At 48.0% G+C, this 16,307-nt stretch overlaps 1 protein-coding gene across 4 annotated transcripts in view; it reads left to right on the plus strand.

The window, feature by feature from the left end:
* The first annotated feature begins 2,930 nt into the window (after nucleotides 1-2,930).
* The window catches only part of ZFHX3 (zinc finger homeobox 3), a 244,621-nt gene continuing 231,244 nt past the window's right edge, over nucleotides 2,931-16,307 (plus strand). For 2 of the 4 annotated variants that reach the window (XM_065925669.1, XM_065925671.1), the window contains exon 1: nucleotides 13,391-13,702. The gene's annotated coding sequence lies outside the window, so the exon portion shown is untranslated. Of the gene's footprint in view, nucleotides 3,048-13,390; nucleotides 13,703-16,307 lie in introns of those variants that run through there. The other 2 variants (XM_065925670.1, XM_065925668.1) reach the window with 2 other exon arrangements.

The raw sequence follows: 16,307 nt of genomic DNA on the forward strand, positions 1-16,307 counted from the left end.
TACACTGACCTGCACTTTGGACTGAAAGGGAAAAAAAAAAGATTAACTGTTGCCAATGAAAAATTTTAAATAATAATCAGAAACTGGACAAACTGAAGGTAAAAATATACAATGGCTACAATAAAGATAAATATTTATTTAATCAAAGTAGAAGTTGTGTTTGGACTGTAGGAATGTTTCATCCTTCCCTTTAGGAAAAAAAAAAAAAAAAATCAAGCAAGAAGAAAGCCAGAGTCTTTGCAGACTCCTGGAGAGTTCCCATTGTCCAGGGCTATCGAGAGCCCAGAATGGCATTAACCTCACAAAAGACACATTGTGCAGAGGACAAATAAAAGCCCCTTCTTCTACAATAACTTTTAGCTTTTTTATTTTTAGAAAATGACAAAGGTTTTGCAAGCACTGACTGGTGAAACCTGTAGCAAGCCAGGCTGGACTTGGCTTTATTGATCCACTGTCCCGCATGGAAAGCAGCCAGGAAAAGTTTGAATGGCAATCCAGATTTGGCTCAGAGAGAGGAAACCCCCGATTTCTCTAAATGTATTTTTTTTTTTCTAAATAAAACAGCATTATTCCCAGAGTGAATTCAGAAGGATTAGATGAGGTAACCCTGCAAAATCCTAAACCGGTTTTCTCCTCCTAGTCTTGACTAAGAAGCTGTATGCTCTTAAGAGCATTGGGAAATCTCTCAAAATGAAGAATTCCCTTCTAATCAAACAGATTTCCCGATTAATTCCCCAATTCCTTCTAAAATAAATAATCCAGCAAGGCTGGGACAAAAAATTTTTTTTCTATAAAAAAATAAGTTTTAGTGTGTGTTCTCTACCTGATGTTACAAGGTTCATGAATAATGCCTTCAAAAACATAAATGTTTTTACATTTGTTTGCAGATCATTTAAAGTGCAAATTGCATTTTATTTTATTCCAGACATTGTAATTTCAATGGTACTAGTTTATATTTAGAACTTGCATGAATACATACTTGTCATTTAAAAAAATCTATTGCAATAGCAGTGACGCTAAGGCTAGGATTTAAAAGGGGAGGGGGAGAGAAAAAAGGGAAAGAAAGAAAGAAAGAGAGGAGAGAGAGAGAGAGAGACTCCTGTTCTTCCTGCGTTTGTTTGCTTGCTTTTTGGAGGTATCATGCACCCGCCTAAGTGATGGCTTTGATGTACTAGGAATCGGTACAGTAGCAGGGTCCCTGGATGCTGTCTTTGATTCTAGGGATCTCCTTCAGGCTCTGGTGGGATGTACTGTGCCTAGTCTTTATCTGAAATCCATCCTCTCATTTCAAGCCCTTTGGCTTCTGAGACTCTGCTCCAAACTCTTGGAGGTAGCTGTAAGACTTTGTTTTTTTTTTGGCATTTAGGGAAAGAGTATGTAATTCCCCCACCCCACCACACACACACACTCTAGACCTTTCCTCTCTATTTAAATATATTGGCTTTCTTTCTTACGAATTTAGTCTGAAATTATTTTTCACTGCCTTTATTACATCCCTGCTTTTGATGGCAAAATAGCTTCCTGTGTTTTGAAAACATCTGCTTTCCAGGTTTTACACGAGAAAATTGATTTTACTTTTCTCTTAAGTCCAGAAAGGTAGAAAGTTGGACTTGTTTCCAAGTCTTTCCTTAAGTTACCCCCTTTCAGTTCTGATTCACTTTCCCCCTTTTATTTCTTCTAATCATCACTCCCCTCTTCCCCCTCCTTCTAAAGAACCAGAGAAGATTGATTGCGTCTTATTTCAGAAGACAAAATTAACATATTATATCTTTTTGTCTAGTCTATGGTACGTGTTAAAGTTTTCTCCATATTTTCTCCATTTGTCCTCTGATGGGGAGGGGGGAGGTAATTTTCTTCCTTTAAAAAAAAATCTCCGATTTGCAATTTAAAGTGGTTTCTATTCTAAGTCTCTGCTCCTTCTCTGTTCTTTCACTTAAATCTTTGCTTTAAGCTGTCCCACTCCTTGAATGCCCCCCCCTTCCTCTTTGAGGATGCTCTCTTCCTATTTAAACATTTCTGCGTTTGCCAAAAAATGAAAGAAAGAAAAGGAAAGGGGGAAAGAAAAAACAAGAGCGAAAGAAAAGAGAGAAAAAAAGAAAGGAAAGAAAAAAAAATCTTAGCCAGGTTCCTATTGTTGGTTCTCTGCATTTCACTTCTCGGTGTGTGTGTGTGTGTGTGTGTGTGTGTGTGTGTGTGTATGTGTGTGTGCGCGCGCGTGTGTGTCGTGTGTGTGTGTGTGTTTTTAATACATGCATAAACTTTTGGTGCCTCTCTCCCTCTTCCTGGGCTCTTCTCCCATCCTCTCTTCCTGCTCTCCTCGCCCTGCTCATCACTTTCCCCTGTTTTTTTTTTTTTTCCCTCCCTTCCTCCCCTCTGCCTCCCTCCACCTCCCCCTTTTCTTTTTTGCTGAATCTTATTGATCCAGAAGGTGGCTAATTAGCCCTTCCCGTCGTGCCTGGGTAATGAAGCACATGCGCACTGAATTAATCACAGCCATTTTTTGCAGGAAACTAATTAGCAGAATAAAGATCCAAAGACTTTTTTTTCTTTTCACTCATCAGCTCCCACTTCCAGCGCGTCCCCTCCGACCGCTGCAGCCGCCGCCGCCGCCGCCGCCGCCTCCTCCTCCTCCTCCCGGCCGCAGCCGCCGCCGCCACCGCCTGCTTTGCATCCCAATTACAGCCTAGAGCCGCTGCCGCCGCCGCCGCCGCTTCTCCTCCGTGGCCCCTGCCCGCTCCGGGGGCTGTAAACTCCCCGCCAACCATGCTGCTCGGCGGCAGCGGCGGCGGCGGCTCCGGCTCCCCGGCTGCGGCCGCCTCCCGCCCCGGGCTCCGCCGAGCGCGCTCCAGCTCCGCCGCCGCCGCCGCCGCCGCCGCCAGCAGCGCGTCCTCCGCCGCAGCCGACCCCCGCCAGCCGCCGCTGCTGCCTTGATGGGCTCCGCGGCCCGAGCGCCTCTTTTCGGGATTAAAAGCGCCGCCAGCTCCCGCCGCCGCCGCCGCCGCCGCCAGCAGCGCCGCTGCAGCCGCCGCCGCCGGAGAAGCAACCGCGTAAGTGGCAACTTTTCCCTCTTTTTTTTTTTTTTTTTTCCCGCCGCCGCCGCCGCCGCCTGCTCCTCCTCCTCCTCCCGCCGCCACCGCCCGGACGCGGGGCTCCTCGGGGCGCCGGGGCTGCTTTGCATGGGGCTCGTCCTGCCCCCTCCCGGCTCCCGCGCCCGGCCGCCGCCGCCGCCGCCGCCCGCGCTCCCCGCGCCCGCGCCCTGCTCGCTCGCTGCGTCCCGCTCGCCTTCCCCCTGCGCCAAACTTTCTCTTTCTCTTCTTCTTCCTCCTCCTCCCGCCGCCGCCGCCGCGGAGCCCCGGGCCGCCCCCTCCTCCCCGGCCCCCGCGCCGCCGCCGCCGGCTGCCGGCGACCCCCCGAGAGGGTGGAGGCGCCCGGGGCGAGGCCCGCGCGGCGACTTTGGAGGCGCCTCCGGGCAGGGCCGGCCGGGGCACGGGCTGAGGGCGGGAGGGTGGCCGGGGTCCGGGCGCCGAGACAAAGGCGGCGGTCGGCGGAGTGGGGGGGGTGGGGTTCGCGGTGCCAAGTGCCCCCGCCCCCGCCGCCCCCGGCCCCCAACTTTGCCCCACCCCGGGAGGCGCCGGAGCCCCCGGGCTGAGCCGCGGCGCGGGGCGCGCACCCGGCCGGGAGCCGTCGCCGCGGCCGCCGCCGCCGCTGGCCGGCCGCTTGGCCGGGCGAGCGGCCGGGTGCCTTCCGCGCCAGTGCTCCACTGGCCGGGGACACCGCCGCCAGACTGGAGCCCTGCGTTCCGAGAGAGGGCGAGGGGGCGACGTGGCCGCCCGACCTTCTACCTGCGCGCTCTTCGCCCTGCCCCACTAGCAGCGCCGCGAGCGCCCTGAGGGGGCTCTGCCCTGGACACTAGGGGCTCCCGGGGGCTCGGGGCTGCGCCGCCGGCCGGGACCAGAGATCGACTGGCCGGCCTCTCCTTGCCGAGCTGAGTTGAGAGACATTAGAGGATTCCTTCTTGTTTTTTTTTTTTTTTTTTTTTAACTCCCCCTTTTCTCTTTCTTTTCTTTTTTTTGCTCACGCGAATCTGGGATTGTTTACGTTCCGTTCCCCACTTTTACCCCTCGTCCTGTTTCACTCCTCTTTTCAATGTATTTTCCCCATTAGATGCAAAAAACACGTTCCTGATTTTTACATTACGCATTTTCATGTACATCTTTTTGCGTATCTGTTGGAGAGTAGAGCTAAGTGTATTTTATGCCGGGTATTTAAATTGTGTATGGAATCAGTAGGCTTTTTGTGGAGCTATTAAAAAATACATTTTACTTTGCAAATTAATCTGTTGCTCAGACTGACTTTGGCAAAATGTTGTGCAGTTCCTTCGAATGTGGCAAATTCTTTGATTACAAGTGCTTGCAAAAAATCACCCACTCAACTTTTTCCCCCTTGTTGCTTTGAAGCAGGGTAAATATGACAATTTTTATTGGTCTCAATTATTGAAACTTGATCTAAGGACTATATGGAAGAAGGGAGCTGATTGCCTTTTTCTGGCCTCCAGTTCTCGTGACTTTTAAAAGGGGGATTGTTAAGTACCTTTGAAGAATATGACATACGGTGATCGCTTGGCTGTAATGCAAATTACAGAACATAAATTCACTTTGAAATTAAAAAAAAGAGACTTGAGCCCTTTCAGTGGGGACACTTGAGGATTTATTATGTTTTTTAAAAAATTACTTTTTTTCTCCCTACTTTGGGAGAATGGCTAGTTCCACATCAACTTATTTGGAGGTCTGTGGAAAGAGGCTTGGGAAATGGGAGAGGGGGAGAAGATTGATCACAATCTGCATAATCGATAGGGCAGCGTACTGCAATCTTGTACCTACATTTACTGTAAATTTCTACAGTATCTGCAGCGTGGGTGCTCTAGTGCCTTGCTTGGCTCCTTAGAGCAGATTTAGAAACAGTGCAAGCAGAATTTACTGCCAGCTCTCCGGAATAATATAGAGGAAGTCCACTGGATTGTGGCTCATTTGAAAACTCCTTCATTTTACTGTACATTTTTTTTTGGTGAATCTGTTTACATGTGGGGGTTTCCGGTACTGAACCCCCAAAGTGTAGGTATCCTATAGGTTGGGAGTGGAAGGTACTGGGGGGGGGGGGAGGTGAGGGGATAGGAATTCACTTATTGAATTACCACTTCGGCGGCCCTCTGCTTATCTTATAATGTGAAAGATCTTTTAGTGCAAGGAATTTAGAAGAATCCAAGAGAGAGTATTCCACCAGAGACTGAAGCAGTGTCAAAAGTAAGGATTGCTGTGTGTGTGCATATGAGTGAGAGAGAGAGAATACAGACACTTATCTTACAGTCAGGCTTGAAAGCTTGGTGGTAGGTGAATCCATATTTGGAGATGATTTTGAAATAGTCTAGCAAACGGTGCACGAGCAAGATTTCATAAAAAGTGTACACTGAGTCAGTTTTGAAAGGATTGTGGTTTGGGGAGATGAGGTGTGGGCAGGAAAACCCACTGTAGGCCAGCCGCCTTCCTCTGTCTGGGTGTCTCCTCCCTTCCCCCCTGCCTGAGTTCTAGTTTTTAATTACTTAATGCTGAAATGCACATGGCTTATATAAATATTTGCAAATGCTCTTTCCTATTGATTTCTCTGAATAAACTGCCCTGCTCAGGTCCAGAGAGGAGGCAATTCAGATCTGCGGACTTTTTAAACATACAGAGTCTCTGGAGGAGGGTTGGTCTGTGCACGCGTGTGTTTATGGGTAGAATTGTAGACAGGAAGATTTTGGGGCACTGCAAGAAGAGTCCAGGGCCTCTGTGTGGGAACTGGCCCCAAGACCTGGCAGTTCTGACACGTGTGCACACATGGGCGTGCGTGCGTGTGTGTACATTTATGTACTGTGTGGGTGTCTACACTGTGGGAGTCTAAATGCATTGCAGTTACACTACTCCCCCCCTCCACCCCCCATTAAATATGGAGCAGTTTTCCAGGGCTTGGTGACTGCCTTCTCCTCAGGGTCACATTGAGTTTGAATCTGACCCAAGGTGCAGGAATTCTGCAACAGGGAAATAAAAGAATATACAGAATGGGGTCAGGTCAGCTGCTCAGAGGCCAAAACCCCTACAGCTGCTTTGATTTTGTTTTTTCTGTGTGTATATTTTAGGCTCCTCCTGCCATGTTACAAATTGGGCCTCCCCCTCTCAGGTGTTTGCTCTGTAGCTTAAAGGCACCAGAGCCTCTGCCTGCATAGATGTCTGCTCCCAGCAAGAACAGAAAACCTACAATACCAAATCCAAAACAAAACAAGGGAGGAGGGGGAGGGAAAAAAGAAAACCCTATTGAGTTCAGGCAAATAAGGTTGGGTCTCCAGATCCGATTACAAAGCAGCTTTGAATATGCAAGACAGCACACAGGACCAGTTATTCCAGTTACAACAAACTATTAAAAAAAAGAGAGAGAGCGAGAAAAGAAAAGGCATGTTTAGGTCGTAATTTGTTAGTACAAGGAAAAGAATCCCACATAAAGCTGCCTTTTCCCCCCCCTCCCTCCCTTTGCTGGCTTCACAGAATTCACTCACCCTTTACCGATTTGTCTACTGTATAGGTTCCTTTATTAAAATCTTTGGATTTAGGAAGATCGCTGCAAGCAACACATTTTCTGTATTTTTTTCCCTTTATCTTAGAGGAGAGTTGGCAGGGGTTCTGTGGTTTGCAGTTACACAATATGTTATCATGTTTTTAATCACTAAATCATTGCAGTGGTTATAGATTTACAGTCTTGGGGTATTACAGAAAGAAGCAACGGCGGCTGTGTATATATGCTTTTAAATTACACCCATGTAAACTGAGCACAGTGGCTGTGAATGTGGTCGGCAGACTTCATCTCTTCCCCCACCCCCCCAGCATCTTATTTCTTTTTCCCTGTGATTTTTTTTCAAATTGTTCAGTCTGCTTAAAATAAACTATACCCCCCCCTCCTATGTTCTTTTTCTCTTCACACCTCCCCCAACACACACAATTTTTATTTATTTTTTTTAAATTTCAGAACTCTAACCCCAGATAAGGTAGAATTCAAACTCTTAAAATAAGACTTTGGATCAGGGAGGAGAGTAATAATAATTTAAAAAGTAGGTTTCCTAAGAAATCCTTTTGGTTTTCATGCCCACCTCCAGTATAGGGATGGAGGGCCAGTGTGCAAATCTGAAGGTGGGGGTGGGCAGAGGGGAGAGAAGGCAGGCCCGTGGCGCTTGCCTGCCTGGAACCTCCAGTGTCCTGTCACCGTGAACCCACTTTCAGCTTCTGTTTTTCATATTATTATGTAACAGAATCCTTGGCAGCATTAAAAATTCAGTATTACAAGCTGATTGTAATGCTGCCTCATTAGACAGCACTGTCTGGCCTTGTATTAAGTGAAACACAGAGGATGGCTTTTAGATTATAAACACCAATAAATATTAAGGATCAGCAGAGGGGGGACATAGTCAGCTGGGTTTTTGGCCCCTTCTGGTTTTATATCCCCTCCCATCGTCTTCCCTTTATCATTCCTGCCTCCTCCCATGGCACTCCCCCCCGCCCCCCCCCCCACGGTAACTGTCATCTGTTTTCTTGGGATGTTGATATGTCGACCCTGGTGACATTTTAGGAGGGCTTTTTATAGAGTTATCTTGTGTACACAAAAGGTTTGGAAGTTTGTTTTGTTTTGATCTGCAATAAACAGGCCCTTCACTTTGCTGATGTCATTTCCGTTCATATTTGAGTTGTTTATTGTGCTTCTTTGCAGGGCCCTCACATCCCTACCCCCACCTCGCATTTCAGTCAGAGCCTGTGGCTGCCTGGGGAAGGGGGGACTCGTTTCTAAGCTGCCAGGTCTGGGTTCAAAGGCTGAGGGTTGCGTCTCACTGCTTCGTCCTAGGGTTCGCCCGCTGGGGAAGATGTTTCCAGCTTCCGATCTGGTTAAACACTCCGACATCCACTTGCCCTGGTATTTTCATGGCATGTAGTCATTCACCTCAGCTTCGTTTCTTTGAAGGATCCCCCATACACACACACCTTGTCTGTGTCTTTAGTACATCCTTATTGTCCACATCTCCATGCAGCAACTCCCCCCTCCAAAAAAAAAAAAAAAAAAAAACCCTAATCTCATAATGATGACTTTGATTCAGTTGCAAATCTGAAGCTGACTTTAGGGACTTCATGCTGTGAAAAAAAGAGAACGTTTCCAGGCGTTGCCCCAGTCTCTCCTTCACCACCTTCTATCCCTGTTTAGTTTTTTTTTTTCTCCTTTTGCGTTTATTTTTCTGTTCCCTACCTTTTTGTAGACATAAAGGCCATTCTGGTGTTACTGAAAATGACCGCAGTGCCCAGTGTCTCTTATTTCCATGTGATCTACAATCGGAATGGAACCCCTCCTCCAAACGGGGAAAAAAAAAATAGAGTGAGGAGAGGAAGGAGGAAAAACTGAATGTGTAGGCCCCCAAGGCTTTCCTCTAATAGGATGATGGGTTTTAGGTTAAAAAAAAATATTATTGTTTTGTTCTTTTAGCTTTAGAAATAATAGGGAGAGAGGGAAAAGCAGTCATTAGGAAGTTCACCGAGCTGCTTTCCAACTAAGACGGGTGAAAAATGAAGCTGCATTGACACTTGGCTTCATGTGAAAGCCCCAGTAACCTCTCCCCCCTTCCGTGGCCCTGGCCTTTTGTTCCTGGAGAACGGAGCTAAGGTGCTTTTTCTCCCAGACCAAAGGCAGCAGGCAAGGAGTCCCCTTGCGTGCGCATCGCCTTTAGATGGCCTTCTCATGGTTATTGTCAATGCAGACTCCCCCAAACAATTGCTCCAGGGAGACACAAAAGCAAAAACATTTGTCCTATTTTTTTAACCTCTTTGTTTTAGATTTTTTTTTTCCCACCCATTCTTTAAATTTCACAGTTTCTATTTGTCTGCAGAGAGACAAACGGAACAGCATGAAGCAAGCGCATTTTACCGTAGGCCTTACTGGCGATTGGAATGGCCTCAATAGAAATCCAGATTCTCAAAACACCGCCTGACTTGGAGGAGATGTGAAATTTCAGCTTGGGGCTCTTAAGTGAGCTTACCACAAATTTCGGACAAAAAATGCACTAAAAGAAAAAGATAAGACAATAGGATTCTGGGATCATCAGGGGAAGTGTGAAAAGGGTCATCTTTTGTTTCTGTCTTAGGATCCTGCCCTGAAGAAGTGGTTGCTTGGTAGGAAGGAATCACAAATCCAAATGCAATTTGGATTCATTAGAAAAAAAAATTCTGGTTCTGTTTTATTGTGCTCCTGGTGTATCGTTTCAGGGACTGTTTTAATGCACGTATGGCAGGGGCTGTTGGTGCGCACTGTGAATCTGAGGCTGTGTTGAGAATTTTTTTTAAACTATGATTTTATATAGAAAGGCCACATCCCCCTCCCCCCTTTTCTTTCCTCCCTCTTTTCCTTTTTCCTTTCTTCTCCTTTCAACCTGCTTCCCCTCCAAGAATTCAGCGGTGTGCATCAGGCTGAGGGCAGAGGGATGTGTCAGACCGTGGGGATGGCCCATGAGCAGAATAGCCCACCTCTTTTTCCTGGGCGCAGACAAAGCACCTCTCTCCTGTAATATATGGACCCTGATTTCGATGCTGTCCTTAAGAATCTGTCTGCCTTTTCATTAAAATTCTCAATTTCAAGGTTTAGAAACACAAATGTAAGAATCCCCCTGGGTATAAAAGTCTTGCATGGCAAATTCTCTTGGCCCTTTCAGAAATTATATATATATATAAGAGCAAGCTCCTCACCTAATATTTTAAAGCTGTTTTAAGGCAAGTTCTTTATTTTTGCTTTCTGAAAACTTGGGCTTTTTAACTGAAATTTGAGGAAAGCTCTTCTCTACTGCAGTTTTTTTTTTTTCCCCCTTTAAATGGTTCCTCATTTGTATCTTTTTAAAATTGTCATTGACAGACTTAGGTTCTGAGCTGGGGAGGTTGGGGAAGTAAACCAGATAGCATTCCACCTAAGATTTGGGGGGTAAAATTAATCTATGGAATTAGCATTGTAGCAAGAGATGGAGGCCTTGAGGTTTGTGACAGAGAAATGTGAATCAGAACATCTGTTAGGCCTTGGCACACCAGCCTCTAATCCTTCTGGAGGTGAGTGTGGGCTGTTCTGAGGAAAGCGTGCATTCTGTACCATACCCAGGAGGGCCTGGCCACCCAGCGGGTACCAGGCCCCTAAATATAACTGCCTAGAAAGAATGGGGTGAATTCAGGGCATGCAGTGCAGTTCAGCGCCAAATGTCTCCTTGCTTATTTCAGGGACTTTTGTTTTTGTTTTGTGCCCTCTTCTGGCTTTTTCTTTGTTAAAGCCTCAAGGTTATTTAAGCACTAGTTTTAAAAATCAGTGTGTATGTATAATTTAATAAAAATAGAAGGCTCTGGAAGAATACCCAAATCTGCCTCAACCCAGTTGTGTTGTGAAGACAACAGCCCAGGTTTAGCTGCAAGTTAGAATGCTGACATTTGCTGTCTCTTAGCTCAGAGATCATATTTACCTTTGATGAAGTAAAAGGAGCAGCATTGGGGGGGGGGGGGTGTGTGTGTGTGTGTGAGAGAGACAACCAGTTTGGCTGGATGGGGTCTTTGTAATTTACCAGCCAGCTCAGTAAGCACCAGGGGACTGGCCTCTGACTTGAAAAGTGGCTAAGGGGAGGAGTGGGAAGGGGTTAGTGTTCCCTGATTTATTTTTAAATGTTTATCCTTTTAGCTGTTGCCAGTTACGCTTTCCAGATGAGACAAGACTAGTTATGGAGAACTGGAAGAGAAGAATTGCCTTTTCTGAGAGTGGGTTTATTTGTCAACAGTGTCCAGGAAGGAGCGAGGAGAGCGCCCGCCTGTCACTGCTGGGTAGCCCGTGGGTGTCACGTCAGACAGCTGCCCTGGGAAGAGCTGGGGCCTTTCAGAGCCGGGGGACAGAATTTGCAACACGTATATCAGAAAAACTGTTGATTCCATATGGAAGTGCGAAACTTGCAAAACTCTCTGAAGAGGTATTGTTTTGGTTAGCGATGAAAATAAGTTTTGGTTGCAGTAACATGCCAACTTGTGTGTAATCCCTTATATTTCTGATGATGTAGAGGCCGTAGATCACTGTCTGTGGGTTACCTGTTAAGTCTGTGCCTGAAGCAAAGGCAGGCCTGACCAGGCCTTTACCTTGTCTGCAACTTGGTGTCGAATTAAAATAAAGGGAAGGAACTCAGAGTCCTTCTTGGTTCTACCTGTCAGGCCTCTGATGTGGTGGCAAGTGTCTGCCACTTGGGGTGGCAGTTTCAGACTGCCCAGACCTCCACAATCCTTCCAGGTGTCTAGATGGCTGGATCTTTGGGCTTTCCAGCGTTTATTTTGTTGAAGATACCTATCTGTTGGCCCACCCAGTTTATGATGTCACTGGATTAGGAGGTTTTCGCCTGTTAATAAAAGTTAAGACAAAGCAGCAAAATTAGATTTTCTGGGAGTAGAAACATTTTTGTATTGTCTTTATCTGCTGGGCTGTGGGTTGCTTCCAGGTAAGACGTGGAGGCCTGAAATCTCCACTCGCCTGAAGATATTTCCAGAGACATCTCTGAGTTGTCTGTGCCACGTTACTTGCATTATTGCTAGCATCATCATCTTCATGTATTATTCATAGTCACTTTTTCAATTAAATTATTAATTGGTTTTCTTTAAGGTGTTCTCAGCTTATGTGGCTAAAATAAATAATAGTGTTTTGAAAATACCACCTGTTCTTGGACCTGAAGTCAGGCGGTCTGGAAACAGATCTGCAGAGGCCATACTCTGGTTTAGAAAATTGCCCTCCGCTTGTCCCTTTTCCATCTCCACTCCCCCTGCCCCCCTCACTCTCTCATGTGTGACAGAATTTGGCTTGTGCTGTCCTTTGTCCCTAATCGGACATGATTCCCTAGAGGCAGTCTTTTCTCCCTTGACTCTGGCTGGAAGAAAAAAAAAATTTTTTTTTTCTTGGAGTCTCTTTTTTGAAGTAAAATGTAGAGAGGGGCTGTCCTTCCCCAACAGGTTAAGGTAGTTGTATTAATTTGAGCCCAAATTATATTGTGCAGAAATGCCTTCTAGTTTTCATTGCCCCTTTCCCTCCTGCATCAGTGTGTGCTTAACGCTAATACGATTCCATACATACAGCTCTTTCGCCTCGTGAGCTTATTATATTTCTAACACTTGCACGGTTCATTATTGTGCAGTCAGAAAGGACTCTCGGGGCTGTGGGGCCAGCCGGGGTGGGTGGCTTTCAGAAAGGGCAAAAGCAGGTGCCTTTCTGTGCTGAGAATCCGGAGTGAATTCAGACCTAGCCTGGGACTCCAGCAGGGAGGACAGGGGACTTCCGGTGAGATTTCTGCGGTGCTGCCTTTTGCGTATCTGAATGGAGAAGACGAACCCGGGGAGATAGAAAAGTGTCCAGCGACTGCTTTGACCAACTGGAGTGGCCACATTAAATCTGCCCCAGGTGGTAGAATCTCCCTAGGAAGGGACATGACCTATGGCTTTTTAGGCATGTTGTTAAAGACACTAAGGTTAATTGCAGACTGGACTTTTTCTCTCTTTCTGTCTCCTTTTTCTTTCTTTCTCTCCCATGAAAAACTCTATCCTTAAACTCTCAATAGAGAGCAGGGGATTTTTTTTTTTTAAATAAGTTTCTGCAGCTGAAAAACAGAAGTGCTCTGTAAAGCAGTTAATAGGTTGGGTGTGTGTTTCAAATAAATTCCTGTCCACATTGGCTAATGTCCGTACGCTGGAGTGGCCTGGCTGTGACGTGGCTGGGGCGCGGAGACCCAGGACTCCGGTTCGGAGGCCCCAGGCTTCTTGTTTTGGCCGAGGGAGCGTCCCTTTCTTCTCGCCCGACTCTAGGCCGGGCCCTGACTTTTGATGAGTGAGGGGTCAGCGCCTGGGGAGGACCAGGCTTTGTTCCCGCCGGGCTGGTTCTTCGAGCGGTGCAGGCCGAGCCGCCCGGAGCTCTGTCTCCGGGCGCGAGGCCCGGCCTGCCCGGAGGCCCGTCCCCGGAGCGCAGCCGAGCGCTGTGGCCTCGCGCGCCCGTGTGTGTCCCCGTGTCCCCGCGGGCGCGGCCGCCGCGGAGCACCCGGCCTGCGCCCGGCACGACTGTAGATGTCAGGCTTTGCCCGGGGAGCCGAGCGGCGGCGGGGCTGTGAGTTTCAAATTAACCTTCCGCTTTGTTGCTGTGTAATGTGGATCCCCGAAGGCCCCCCGCCCCGCCCGCCCCCCTTCCCCGGGCGGTGCGCGCTGCAAACTGCGAGTTGAGCTTCATTTACATAAAGCGATTCCGGGCGGGAGGGCGGGCGAGCCGGCAGCGGGCAGGCCGGGGACGGGGACGCGAGCGCCGCGCCCCGTGGGTGAATCCCCGCCGCGCGCCCGGGGACCCTCCCTCCCGGGGAGGAGCGACCACCGGCCCCGGCCGCCACCATGAGCCCCTCTCCCCAGTCCCAGGCCCCCCCGCACCTAGCCAGAGCCACCTTAGAGCCCCGGGGGCAGCGGGAGGTGGGGAGAAGGCCGCCTGGGGTGGTGGGTAAGTTCGGGGCTCCGGTGCCGCTGGAATTTCCCGTTGTCGCTCCCGCCGAGGCCCCCGGACCTGCGAGTGCCTCCTCCCTCCGGAGGTGTGCGGAGCCTTTGTGCGCCAGGTGAGTGCAGCCTCCCGCCCCCGGCCGGTCCGCGCAGCCGGCCGGGAGCTGCGGGCAGGTGCTGCGAGTCTTGGCTGAACTTCCCATTCTCGTGGGGCATGTGGGGGAGGGGCAGGCTGGATACACCTGAACTGCTAGACTCGACTCGGAACCTACCTGGGGTGAGAGCCTCTGAATTCTGCTGGGCACAGAGGAAAGCCCTTCCTCCTTCCCTCCCTTCCATCTTTTCCTCCCCTCCCTCCTGCCTTCCTAATTTTACTTTTGGATTAGTTCCTGCCTTCTGAATATTTGCGGCGCTGGTTTCATTTAGAAGTTTGAGTTCCGCCGCCGAAAAATGCAGTCTCTTCATCGCAAGATAAGTCACTGGCCAGTTCGAAACAGCGTGAACAGTGCGCTTATTGGGGAGTAGTTAAAGGGAGAATCAGAGTTTTGGAGCCGGAAGGCACCTTTGGAGATTGATAGCCCACCCTCTACTTAGAGTTGGTTGGCCCTCTGGAAAAACGAGAGAGAGAGGGAAAAACGAGGGAGAGAGAGAGAGAGAGAGAGAGAAGATAGATGTTTGTCCTGCTAAAGAGGAGGAAGGCCTAAGTTAGGTCAGTAAAAGGGAAAAAAAAAAAATCTAAAATAATCATGGTGAGTTGGAAGGGAAAGAACTTTCTGGAAAATGGTCCTTTCTGCCTTGGACATACCTGTGTTATAATGATGAGAAAATGCCTGGAGGGCAAAGATTACAGCTCATTGCCTGGTGTAGTCTTAAGAGTGCTTTACCTGGCACAGTGGTGCATGGTATATAAACTGGCTTAAATGAAAAGAGCTGGCAGATGAACCCAAGAGGGTCTCCCCTCCCACCTTTTATTTGTGTCATTTAACTGGCCTTGAGGACTCTGAAAACCACTGACAGATAATCTCAGAGAGGACACATGGCCCCACTTGGGCACAGAGAGAAAGCTGCTGTCTCAGACCAGGGCCTGCCATGGTGGAATGCATAAAGGCAAAACAAGGAAAACAACCTTGAGCCTTGAAGGTAGATAGTGAGAAAGTTACACGTCATCTTATTTCATCCTATGCTTTGCGATCCTTGGGGAAAGGTCACTAAATAAATAAGAGTATAATTTCGAGCTCGCACTAGCCGGGGAACTTCATTTCTCTGCCATCAAACAGCAGGTGTGAGTTTGCAGAGTTGGCCCCCGGAGTCCCCTCATTCCTAAATTCAGGAGGTGTCAAACCCTCATGTTCTTTTAATGCCTGTGGTTTCTGGATAGGTTTCAAGGGGAAACCCTAAAAATCACGAGCTCTAGTAGACCAGGCTGGAGAAGGAACCGTGAGTGAGGGGGCAGAGGCTGCATATGAGAGGAAATCATACACCTTGCAGGGTAACCTGATCAAGAAAGGCCGAGACCAGCCTGTTCCTTGTTATCAGAACAGCCATTGGCAGCCTGAGATTCTGAATCCTTCTTGTTACCCAACCCGAAAAGCAATTAGGGAACAGAGATGGTGGAATGTAAGGGAAATCAGCAGACAGGGTTCTAAATAATCTAAGGGTTTCAAGAGTAGGGTCATTGGAGAGAGGGCCATACCTGGATGTTTGCACACCTGTATTTGTATTCACTCTCCTTTGCCGAGACCCTGAAGGCCCCCTCTCAGAGACATGTGGCTGTGAAGGCCAAGAGAAACTTTCCCTCTCTCTCTTTCTTAAATTACAGGACTAAGGAGGTTGTCTGCATTTAGTTTCCAGCATGTTTTCAGAGAGCATGTAAGTGCCTCTCTGAATGGGCTAGGGTCACATTTTGCTCTTTTATTTAATTACACAAGTGTTATTTAACAACATGGGGCAGAGGCAGAAGCAAGCACTTTTACACTTTAAAAACAGTCCTTTTGGAATCACAAGGAATTAAGTGACTTAGAGACCTCCTGTCTTGATGACATGGGTCACCTCCCTTTCCCAACTCTCTTTTGAAATGGCTGCATTTTCTTTGGGATAGAGCTGCTATTTTCCAGTTCTCCTGAGAGCAGTTTTGATTGACAGGAAACTATTGAGAAACACTTGCTAACTCTTCCAAAATAGAAAAGAAAAAAAAAAAAAAATCTGAGCTGCTTCCCCAGCCACCTGAAACTTTAATTTTGGTTTCTTCCCTTCTGTCTTTTATTTGCACAAACGAATACTCAGGGAGGGTGGAAGGGACCCAAATAAAACAGAATTCTCAGCAGGCCTCTGTTTGACTCTTCCCAACAGGACGCTGCTGCGCCTGCCTTCTTGCTGCTCTAGGGTTGCATTTAACTGCCATATCAGTTCAGTGCCAGTTGGGCTGTCCAGTGGCCAGGAGCTAAACTAAGCGAGATTGCAGTTTTCATCATTATGACTTTAAATGATGATTAGTAAGACACTCCCTGGCTCAAGACACTCCCTGGACAAGCCTGGCTCACCTTGGGTGACCCAGAGGTTGTTAGTTCCTTAGAATAAATCTGTGATTGTAGACTGCTAGGGAAGTCTTATCTGGGACTGCATATGCTTTAGCTTGGTTCCTTCAGTTCTAGCCATTAGTGGTGTCCAGGGAGTGTGTCCTTACTGTCATGGTGGGCTATTGTTCCTTTTGGACCTTGGGAC

This window comes from Muntiacus reevesi, chromosome 2 (genome assembly GCF_963930625.1).
Source record: "Muntiacus reevesi chromosome 2, mMunRee1.1, whole genome shotgun sequence".
NCBI classification, from domain to species: Eukaryota; Metazoa; Chordata; class Mammalia; order Artiodactyla; family Cervidae; genus Muntiacus; species Muntiacus reevesi.